Here is an 11,601-nt window from a genome sequence, read left to right as displayed (position 1 = left end):
GACGGCAGGCCGAAGATGAAGGCTTTTCTTCTCACCCTGCTGGTGGCGGTTCTGTGTGTGGAGCAAGGTGAGATGCTGCTAATGATTCCTCTGTGCCTGAGAAAGAGCCAGGGAAGCAGCTAGAAATGGGGGGGCAGAGGGGTTTTTTTGCAGCACCGTTGGCAAAGATTCTACCTTGAAGTGGGAGCTGGCACTTCTGCAAACCTCCCTTTGCAGCCAGCCGCTTGGTAGGGCGAAGCAACGGCTGGTGCGTTGGCTGTCTTTTGAGCACTAGCTTGTGTGGATGTAATAAAAATAGGTCAATGCAGGCACAGCAAGTTATCTCCGTTTCATGATGCTTAGGGGGATGCAGTGCTCTGGATGCAAGAGGGAGCACGCTTCTGTGGATCTGAGCTCCTTCCAACAGCAGCATGTCTTGAGAGGCCTAGAGGGGACTAAGGGGGGTTGATTAGCCCTAGAGACCTGTCTAGTCATCTCTTAAAGAAATCTTTTATACGGTTATCCTCTGAGCCAGGCTCTTTTACTCAGGGCGATCAGGGCTTCTCAGCATTGCTTTCTTGCAACCATACATTTGCAAGTTCTTCTACTGTAATCAGCTAAAAACATAAGGGTCTGATTGATCCCAGATACAGCGGAGTAAATCAGGAGTCACTGCACTCAATTCAGTTAAGCTGGAGCAGTGGACAGGGCCGGCTCTACCATTTTTGCCGCCCCAAGCAAAAAAAATAAAAAATAAAAAAGCCGCTCAGACTGTGCCGCCCCAAGAATGGACGGAATTCTGCCCCTTAGCATGTGCCGCTCCAGGTACCTGCAAAAAGAACAGGAGTACTTGTGGCACCTTAGAGACTAACAAATTTATTAGAGCATAAGCTTTCGTGGGCTACAACCCACTTCTTCGGATCCCTCCCTGGGAAGCCTTGAGAAACCTTTCACCAATTCCCTGGTGAACACAGATCCAAACCCCCTTGGATCTTAAAACAAGGAGAAATTAACCATCCCCCCTCCTTCCTCCACCCTCCTTTCAACAACTCCTGGTGAATACAGATCCAAACCCCCTTGGATCTTAAAACAAGGAGAAATCAATCTGGTTCTTAAAAAAGAAGGCTTTTAATTAAAGAAAAAGGTAAAAATCATCTCTGTAAAATCAGTATGGAGAATAACTTTACAGGGTAATCAAACTTAAAGAGCTCAGAGGACCCCCCTCTGTCTTAGGTTCAGAGTACAGCAAACAAAGATACACACTCTGGTAAAAAGGTACATTTACAAGTTGAGAAAACAAAGTAAATCTAAGACGCCTTGCCTGTCTTTTACTTACTAGTTTGAAATAGGAGAGACTTGTTTAGAGAGATGGGGAGAACCTGGATTGATGTCTGGTCCCTCTCAGTCCCAAGAGCGAACCACCCCTTAAACAAAGGACACACACAAAAGCCTTTCCCCCCCCAAGATTTGAAAGTATCTTGTCTCCTTATTGGTCCTTGGGGTCAGGTGTCAGCCAGGTTACCCGAGCTTCTTAACCCTTTACAGGTAAAAGGATTTGGAGTCTCTGTACACAGAGAGCTGTTACCCTTCCCTTTATAGTTATGACACGCCCCCCAAATCACAGATAGTGTTGGACGTTCGGTTCCACACTGGCTGTGATTTCTTCCTGGAGTTCTAGGAGAAAACAGAGTTAATAAGACACATGTACCTTTAGACATACTACTGATTATATAAAAACTAACAATATGTTTCATTCCAAGAACAATTGTTAACCAGTTAACTCTGGGAAACTTTCCCGGGAGAGTGCATCAGCCACTTTGTTAGAAGCTCCCGAAATGTGTTGTATTTCAAAATCAAAATCTTGGAGAGCTAAACTCCATCGAAGAAGTTTTTTGTTATTTCCCTTGGCGGTATGAAGCCACTGTAGCGCAGCATGTACCTGCTTCCTCTGCTGGTGCCTGGAGCCGGCCCTGGCAGTGGAGCATTGGCACAAGTGAGATCAGACTCAGTCCCTGCGTTCTTATAATGCTGTAGTGGAATCCCAGTAATATTGGAGGGGGGTCACAGCATAAGTTCCGGTGGGAAGAGCCACTGGTTGATTCTTAATGGAGGATAATTTTACTCCTCCAACTCTTCCTGTAGAAGAGAAGGTGCTGGCTTCCTGTGGGGTCCTGGAGCCGCTTGCGGGTAGGGCTAGATCAGTGGTTCCCAAACTGGGGTTTGTGAACCCCCGGGGGTTCGTGAAATGTTATAGGGGGTCTTGGGAAAAAATTCCCTAATAGCGGACAGAGCTGTCCCTAGGGACCCCAGGTAGCACGGGGCCAGCAGCCTGGAGCCCCTGGACTTCCAAGAGCTAAGCAGATCAAAGCAAGCATCTCTATCACACTGAGGAGATTTAAACTTCAAGACTCCTTAGAAGAAATGTAAAGGGAGGTGGATCTTTTTTGCTGTTTTTAAAATTAAATAGGCAGATAGTATTGTTTTTAAAATGATGATGAAGAACAAGTTTAAGCTTTGTTGTAACATGCGTTGTTTGCCTGGATGCTCAAGACCTGAATGCTTGTGTAGGAGGAATGCTTTGAGTTGGCTTCTTAAATACCTTCCTGCTGTTTCACATCTGATACTCCTTGATGAAACATAGGAGCCTTGTCTTATAACTGGCTTATTCAAAGTGATACAAGCTACGAAAGCGAGATCTTGGAAGAGTGTCGCCGTTTTGATAATGTAATAAAAATACTGTAATGATAAATAATAATTAACAATAAATAGTGTGTAATAAGCATGTCATAAAAACACATTTTATATTTCCAAGATCACTGCTTTTATAGTTTATACTCAGGTAAAGGAGAAAATCCCTGGACATATTCATTTTTAGGAGGGGGTTGGCGAGACTTGACATTTTAGTAAAAGGGGTTCACAGGATGTTAAAGTTTGGGACCCAATGGGCTCGATCAAGGTGATTGGTGGGGGAGAGCCCAGTATTCACCACCTATGACATGTATGCTGTGGGGCCAGTGGCCTAATCGTGCCCCCGCTCTCACTGGAACTGTGGGGTGTTAGTGGGTGTTGTAGTCAAGGCCAAGATCGGAGTGTGCCCTGCCCACTGCTAGGGGCTTGTGCTGGGAGAGCTGGAGAAGAGGTTCTCTGCTCCCCACCTTTGCTAGGCTAGCTGTCAACTTTAAAAAATGATGAGCAGTCACAAAGAGCACTTGACTCCCGGCCTGGCCCCACTGGAGTCGTGTGAGTAAGACACTCCCCAGTGTAACTGGAGCATGTGCTTGTAAAATGCATGTTGCATCCTCTTCTAGTGTCTGGGCCGCAGAGGATAACAGCCCACTACTGCTTCTAGTTGGAGTTATTCCTTCCCTGTCAGTGGTCAAGGTCTGTGTTGTGTTGCTGAAAGGCCTGGGTTCAAACTCTGCTGGTGACCCATGGAGGTGGAGGGATTGTTACGTAAAAGTGGCGAAATCAAGCCCTGGGATGAACTTAATGCTTTAGATCTTGTTCTTCCTTAACCCATCCCCTCCTTCTCTTTGTCACCCTCACACATCACTTCCTGTCCAATTTGCACTATAAACTCTCTAGGAAATGCACTGTACTTCTCTGTTTGTTTCTATAAAGCATTTTGCATACTTCTGACACTGTAATAATAATAACCAAACTTGTTTGGCAAGTCAGAATGAATTCTCTGGTCTTCCATGTGATACCCATCTATAAATAACACATCATGTCATTCCCACTTCATTTGTCAGAGCCAGCGTGAGCTCATATCTTGATTGCCGCCCACAATCCATTGGCACCTGTCTCTTTGCAAATTAGTCCTTATAAAATATTGGACCAGCTCTAGCCAGGAAGGAGTTGTTTCCCCCAGGCATATTAGCCCAGGTGCACTGTGGATTTTTGTGCCTTCCTATGAAGCATCAGGCAATGATCACTGCAGAAGGGACGATGCTGAACAACTGGAACATATGGTCTGATCTGGGATGTCACGTCTTCTGTATGTAACAGTGACTACGTAATACAGACATGGTAATCAGAGGCGACTGAATCGAGGGTCTTGAGCCCCAAACTGCAGGCCTGTATCACTCAAACTAAAGGAGAACACTTGTAGCTATAAGTAGGAAGTTGTTGAAATTACTTGGACCACCCTGTAGAGGGAGGAATGCTCACTCTCTTAGCCAGTGTCATAGAATCATAGACATGTCGGGCTGGATGAGACCTCAAGTGGTCATCAAGTCCAGCCCCCTGCACGGGAGCAGGAACAAGTAAACATAGACCATCCCTGACAGGAATAATCTCTTCTTAAAAACTTCCCATAATGGGGATTCCACAACCTGCCTTGGAAACCTGTTCCAGAGCTTAACTACCCTTGTAGTTAGAAAGTTTTTCCTAATATCTAACCTAAATCTCCCTTGCTGCAGTTTAAGCCCATTACTTCCTGACCTACTTTCAGCGGATGCTAAACCCAGGGTTGTGAGTTCAATCCTTGAGGGGGCCACTTAGGGATCTGGGGCAAAATCAGTACTTGGTCCTGCTAGTGAAGGCAGGGGGCTGGACTTGATGACCTTTCAGGGTCCCTTCCAGTTCTATGAGATAGGTATATGGAGAACAATTGACCACTGTCTTCTTTTTAGCAGATCTTAACATGTTTGAAGCCTGTGATCCCTCCCCCCTCAGTCTTCTTTTCTCAAGCCTAAACATGCCCAGTTTTGTAAAAGTTTCCTTGCAGGTCAGGTTTTCTAAACCTTTTATCATTTTTGGTGCACTCCTCTGGACTCTCTCTAATTTGTCCACATCGTTTGGTGCCCAGAATTGAACAGAGTACAGCATCTGAGGCCTCACCAGTGCCAAGTACAACAGGACAATTACCTCCTCTGTCTTATATACAATCGTCCTGCTAATCCACCCCAGAATGATGTCAGCCTTTTTTGGAACTGAATCACATTGCTGACTCCTATTCAATTTGTGATCCACTATAACCCCCAGCTCCTTTTCAGCAGTGCTTCCACCTAGCCAGTTGTTCCCCATTGTGTTTCTGTGCATTTGATTTTTCCTTCCGCACTGTAGTACGTTGCACTTCAGTTCATTGAATTTCACTTTGTGGATTTCAGACCAATTCTTGAATTTGTCAAGGTCCTTTTGAATTCTAATCCTGCCCTTCAAAGTGCTTGCAACCCCTCCCAGCTTGGCGTGATCTGCAAATGCAATAAGCATACTCTCCTCTTCCTTATCCAAATCATTAATGAATATTGGACAATACCGGACCCAGTACTGGCCTCTGCGGGATCCCACCAAATTTGCCTTCCCAGTTTGACAGTGAATCATTGATAACAGTCTTTCAACCACTTGTGCACATGCCTTATAGTAAATTCATCTAGAGCACCTTTCTCTACTTTCATTATGAGAATGTCATATAGGACTGTGTCAAAATCAAGATGTATCACGCCTACTGCTTTCCCCTTATCCACTCGACTGGTAACCTTGTCAAAGAAGGAAATGAGGTGGGTTTGGCATGATTTATTCTTGAGAAGTCCATGCTGGTTTTTCCTTATGATCCTGTGTGTAACATATTTTTGGAAAGGAATGTGCTGAGAAAGTATTTACAAATTGGTATCACGGAGGGCGTTGGGGGGACTTTTCAGAGGCATAAATAGCAGTTGGGTGCCCAGCTGCCATTTCTGCCTTTGAAAATACCCCCCTCTGGGTGTCGGTCTAATTCTGAATCCTTAATCGATGCACAGGAAAAACTATCACTGGCTTCAATGAGAGTTTGGCCTGAAATAGCGGCTGAGAACATCAGGATATGGTCCATTTTGATGCTCACTAGCAGTAGGGACAGGGATGGGGATTGTAGACCAGGAACAAATAACATATTCCTGCAAGCCTCTAACACGGTGTGTGTTTTCCTTTTGCAGCTCACTCACTGGTGTGCTTCACCTGTAAGGATGCATCCTCCAACTGGGGTTGTCTGGCACCAACTATATGTCGAAGTGGTGAAAACTACTGTGTGACCACGTATCTTGGTGCAGGAATTGGTAAGTTTGGGCATGTTCTGCCTATTATCTTTCCCTAGTGCTTTCCCAGACAATGTGCTGCTCCCGTTCCAGATCACTGGGTTTCCTTCCTCCATCTGCTGGAAGGGTGGGGCATTGCTGATGTGGAATTGGGGAATCACTCCTTGAAACCGAATGGCAGGAGACCTTTGCTGGGACGCGCTAAGGGGGCGGGAGCCCCTGTGCTCAGTAGTGAGGTTTGCAGCCGAGTGAGTGACTGAGAGGAGGGCAGTGCAGGCAATGTCAGGCTTCCTCTACGCCATGGGGGGCTCCGTATCTACCCCTCCAGCATTGGCTGAAGTCCTGAAACGAGGCTCTTTATAGCCCAGTCCTGCAGCCGCTCCCCAGCAGTGGGTGCTGCTACTGCTGAGGTGCGCGAGGGCTGGGACTGAGTTCCCACCCGCTCCTCAGCGGCTCTGCCATGGGCGTGAAAGGGAAGGAGGCTGCCTGCCCGAGTGGCTGCCAGCCTTGAACGCAGCGAGGGAGCAGTTAGAAAGGGCTCAGTGGATCCTCTGCTTCTCAGCAGTGGTTCTCAAGGAAGCAGCCTCCTCTGCTCTGCTGCATTCTTGTGGCATCGAGCCCACGCCCCTTTCCCTCTGGTTTGGTGGGGGGGAAAGATGGCTGCCTTTGTCCCTGGGAGGAGTGGTAGATATGCTGGAGGGTAGGGATCGGATACAGAGGGACCTAGACAAATTAGAGGATTGGACCAAAAGAAATCTGATGAGATTCAAAAAGGACAAGTGCAGAGTCCTGCACTTGGGACGGAAGAATCCCATGCACTTGTTGCTGGCACAAAGGTGCCCGAGGCAAAGCAACAGGGGTTCGTTGCCCGGCGTGCTTCGCGCCAATAAACACACCAGGTGGAGAAGCAAACAAAGTTTATTTGAGATCTCAAAGCGGTGCTAGGAGACAGGCACGTCTCAAATCGAGCACAGTAACAGAAACAGTTTTTTTTCCTTTATACCTTTACAGTCAAGCCTCACCCCCCCCTTCCCCCGCTACCCCTCCCTTCCCTCCCCCCATTCCTCTCTCTCTCTACCCCTCCCATCCCTGGTAACAATTACTAAGCAAATAGCAATTACATTTAAGCAGTTAGTTTATGTTGGCAGCTATAAGTTCAGCTCGTTAGTAACTTCTTGAACTACTATCTTGTCCCGTTCCTTTGATTTATTATCTTTCCTTCGGCCAGAGGTATGCAGGCCTCATTATACTGCAAAGGGGGGTTTACCACTGATATCAAGCTGCTTACACATTTCACTTGCACCTGGCTTTTGAGGTCGATTAGAGTTTAAACATGGAAGGAGTTTGGTTCAGGCCTAGTGCAGGAAGGCTTTATTGACACTTGTGATTTTCCACCCTCCTGAGTCACCTGGGGTGATGGTGATGCCTGGTGACGTCAACACACTGTTACAGACTAGGGACCGAGCGGCTAGGCAGCAGTTCTGCAGAAAAGGATCTAGGGGTGACAGTGAACGAGAAGCCGGATATGAGTCAACAGTGTGCCCTTGTTGCCAAGAAGGCTAACTGCATTTTGGGCTGTATAAGTAGGAGTATTGCCAGCAGATCGAGGGACGTGATCGTTCCCCTCTATTCGGCCTTGGTGAGGCCTCATCTGGAGTATTGTGTCCAGTTTTGGGCCCCACACTACAAGAAGGATGTGGAAAAATTGGAAAGAGTCCAGTGGAGGGCAACAAAAATGATTAGGGGTCTGGAGCACATGACTTATGAGAAGAGGCTGAGGGAACTGGCATTATTTAGTCTGCAGAAGAGAAGAATGAGGGGGGTTTCGATAGCTGCTTTCAACTACCTAAAAGGGGATTCCAAAGAGGATGGAACTAGACTGTTCTCAGTGATACCAGATGACAGAACAAGGAGTAATGTTGTCAAGTTGCAGTGGGGGAGGTTTAGGTTGGATATTAGTAAAAACTTTTTCACTAGGAGGGTGGTGAAGCACTAGAATGGGTTACCTAGGGAGGTGGTGGAATCTCCTTCCTTAGAGGTTTTTAAGGTCAGGCTTGACGAAGCCCTGGCTGGGATGATTTAGTTGGGGATTGGTCCTGCTTTGAGCAGGGGGTTGGACTAGATGACCTCCTGAGGTCCCTTCCAACCATGATATTTTATGATTCTATGGACCGCAGGGGAAAGAACGTCTCCCAGCTGTGCCTCTCAACCGCCCGATTGCACCCAGCAGCAATTATACTGCCAGTGTAAATGTCATTGCCAACCTCTGCATTTTGAGCGGAGTGAAAGTAGCCAGTTCATGGGGAGGCGCACTGATACTACTTGCGATGTGGTTCAGTTAACAAAGGTAGTGCCAGCCTAGTGAGTAGTGCAGGGATATCACCCAGGGCATGAGACCAGTTGGATTGCAGGCCGTTGTAACTGCCCTGAATAACTGACATTATGGGCCTTGCTTTCCCAGTCTGGCCTCCTTTCGCACCTGGGGAAGCCATGCGATGGTTTAAGCACCAAACATCTCACGTGCTGGTGCAAGGTTCCACTATTGGCATGTGCAAGTGAGAGAATTTGCCCGCTCCAATCCCAGTGCCTGGCCGGTTGTGCATGGACAAAAGGAGGCGGGGTTGAAACCTTTTTGGGTATATAACCTTCTGAGCTGTGCAACACTGCGAATGACTTCCAGCTTCCTTCTGCTGCTGGATCACATGATGGTTACCTGTTCTGTTCATTCCCTCTGGGGCATCTGGCATTGGCCACCGTCGGAAGACAGGATACTAGATGGACCCTTGGTCTGACCCAGTAGGGCCATTCTTATGTTCTTAATGAGCTGTGCTGTGACCTGACTACTACCAGCTCTTTAAAACTCTGAGGCTCAACAGCAGGAGACAGGACCCAGTCCCCTCTGTGCTGCATCCCCGCAGCCCCCCCTGAACTCCCAAAGCCCTGTCCCAGCATGCAGTGGGCAGAGTGTGACAATCTGGAATGGATTCTCAGGGTTCTTTAGCTGTTTCCACGTTCTGGCCAGGAATCTGAAGGGGATGTTCCCAGATGGTTACATACGGGTCTGTAACTGCTAGGAAGAGACTAGTGCTGTTTTCATGGTATATAATAGCAGTAGTGACTTCTAAAGGCTGGGCATTCACTGGCAGAGCTAAGGCTGTGAGGCTCTTAACTGCTGAGAAATGGCCTCCTCATCTCAGGATTGCTTAGCTACATCGGTACAATTATCTCCTTTGCAGAGCTAAGGAGCTCCTGTCCGAACTCAGGGAAACATTTTAATCTTGAATCTCTTTCTCTTGTTTGTGTTTCCGGTTCAGGTGGACATTCTGGACAGAGCATCTCCAAGCGGTGATCTGTAGATTGCCCCGGCGGTGTTTCCTGCTGCAGTTTTTCCTTCTGCAACTTCAGCAGTGCCAGCAGCGTGAAAGTCAGCTACTCGGTGCTGGCCATGGCGATCTTGGCCAGCTTCGTCTATATCAGGGCCGGACTGTGATCGGGCCAGGAAAAAAGAACTTGATGCCCTGAAGAACCTGCTCAAGCTTCTCCAAGAAGACACCAAATCCCCCTCTGTGCAAAGCTCTACTGGGGTTACCGATGGTGCCATTTCTTCCAAACTCTCTCTCAGATCTCCAGATTGTGGAGATGCCCGCTTGCACTCTTGACCCATCAGGAAATGGTGGATAACGTTGGCAGGGTTTCTGCTTTTATACCCGTAGTACCTGTTGATGGGGCTGATTTTAAAAAATAAAGTCAGGGCTCATCAAGAAATGTTTATCCCCAACCACCTCTTATACACCCCTGCCTCTTGCTACCGCAGAGACATTTCCCATCCACGTCACGCTAGGGATCAGCGCCAGATGGCTGCTGGGAAGGCATGATTCAAAAACAAACCTCAGATACATTCACCCCCGGCTGGATTCTGTTTTTTTACATTGTTTTCTTTATTCTGTTCCTTGTCTCACTTTTCTTATGTAAAATGAATGCAGTGCTTTCACTGTGAGGAATGTGAGCATCACACCTGAATAAACACCTTCCTGTTCTTGCCTGAGCCCAGATGTATTGTGTGTCTCTTTGCTTGCTGGAAAAACAGGGTGTGTGAGGTGCCCTGAGCCGAAAGATCAACTCATGGGTGCAGCACAACTGCTCCTTGGGACAGCTGCTCTGTGGTTCTCAGCAGCGCCGTCTCTCTTGTCACTTTGCATCCTAACACAGACCTTTAACTCTGTGACGTTATTGACAGAATCTGTAATCGTATAGATCACTGTTGCAACCAGGGCCGGCTCCAGGGTTTTGGCCGCCCCAAGCATCCAAATCAAAAACAAAAACAAAACAAAACAAAGCTGCGATCGCGATCTGCGGTGACAATTCGGCGGGAGGTCCTTCACTCCCAGGCGGAGTGAGGGACCGTCCTCCGAATTGCCGCCGAATACCTGGACGTGCCGCCCCTCTCCGGAGCGGCCGCCCCAAGTACCTGCTTGAGAAGCTGGTGCTTGGAGCCGGCCCTGGTTGCAACCGCTCTTATATATTTGCAGCCAATATTGTACAAAGGTTGTAGTGTGAGGTGTCTATGGAGAGGTTATGGTTTGCTGGTTATGATTATGCTGTCTATATGCGTTTATCATTTTTGTAGTTGAAGTTATGAATATTGGCTCTTTACTGTCTGTATTTCAAATTTATTCTGTGCTTCTGGGTGACACCCCAGACAAGTTGGTGTCAGCTCTGCCTAGCCTGCTTGATTGCCCATTAAGGACCATCAGCTATACAATTGACCCATTGAGAGAAGGCAGATACACCTTGTGACTCAGCAAAGTATGCAGGGACTTGCCCATGTGACTCCAAACTCCATTTTCCTGTAATTTCCATTTTCCTGTAATGTTCTTACACCTGGAAAAGACTATAAAAGGCTGATGCCTCATCTCCATCTGGTCTTCAATCCTGCTTCATACCTCTGGAGGAAGTTTGCTACAAATGGAAGCTCTACACAAAGGACTGATTACCCATCCCAGCTGTGGATGCACTCCTGAAACTTGATTTGAACCTGCAGTTTATTCTATCGCTGTTACAAGCCTGAACCAAAAACTTTGCCATTACTGTATGTAGTTGATTCCATTTAACCACTTCTAGCTCTCATCTAGATCTTTTTCCTTTTATGAATAAGCCTTTAGATTTTAGATTCTAAAGGATTGGCAACAGCGTGATTTGTGGGTAAGATCTGATTTGTATATTGACCTGGGCCTGGGGCTTGGTCCTTTGGGATCGAGAGAACCTCTTTTCTTTTACTGGGGTATTGGTTTTCATAACCATTTGTCCCATAACAAGTGGCACTGGTGGTGATACTGGGAAACTGGAGTGTCTAAGGGAATTGCTTGTGTGACTTGTGGTTAGCCAGTGGGGTAAACTGAAGTCCTCTCGGTGTGGCTGGTTTGGTTTGTGTTAGAGGTGGAAAAACCCCAGCCTTGGGCTGTAACTGCCCTGTTTTAAGCAATTTGTGCTGAATTGTCACTCTCAATTGGGTCCCACCAGAACCAGCATTGTTACAACCTCTGGTGTAGGGGCTGAGGAAAACAACAGTACAGGAGCCCAGGCCCTCTGGAGCAGGGGCTGGGCAAAC

At 47.3% G+C, this 11,601-nt stretch overlaps 1 pseudogene; it reads left to right on the top strand.

The window, feature by feature from the left end:
* The first annotated feature begins 6 nt into the window (after positions 1 to 6).
* LOC113405828 lies at positions 7 to 9,491 on the top strand (annotated as a pseudogene).
* The last annotated feature ends 2,110 nt before the right edge of the window (positions 9,492 to 11,601 follow it).

Source organism: Terrapene carolina, unplaced genomic scaffold (genome assembly GCF_002925995.2).
Source record: "Terrapene carolina triunguis isolate 2854851 unplaced genomic scaffold, T_m_triunguis-2.0 Scaffold51146, whole genome shotgun sequence".
Classification (NCBI taxonomy): Eukaryota; Metazoa; Chordata; order Testudines; family Emydidae; genus Terrapene; species Terrapene triunguis.
The sequence above is the reverse complement of the archived record's forward strand: the minus strand, read 5'-3'. Positions and strand labels throughout refer to the sequence as shown.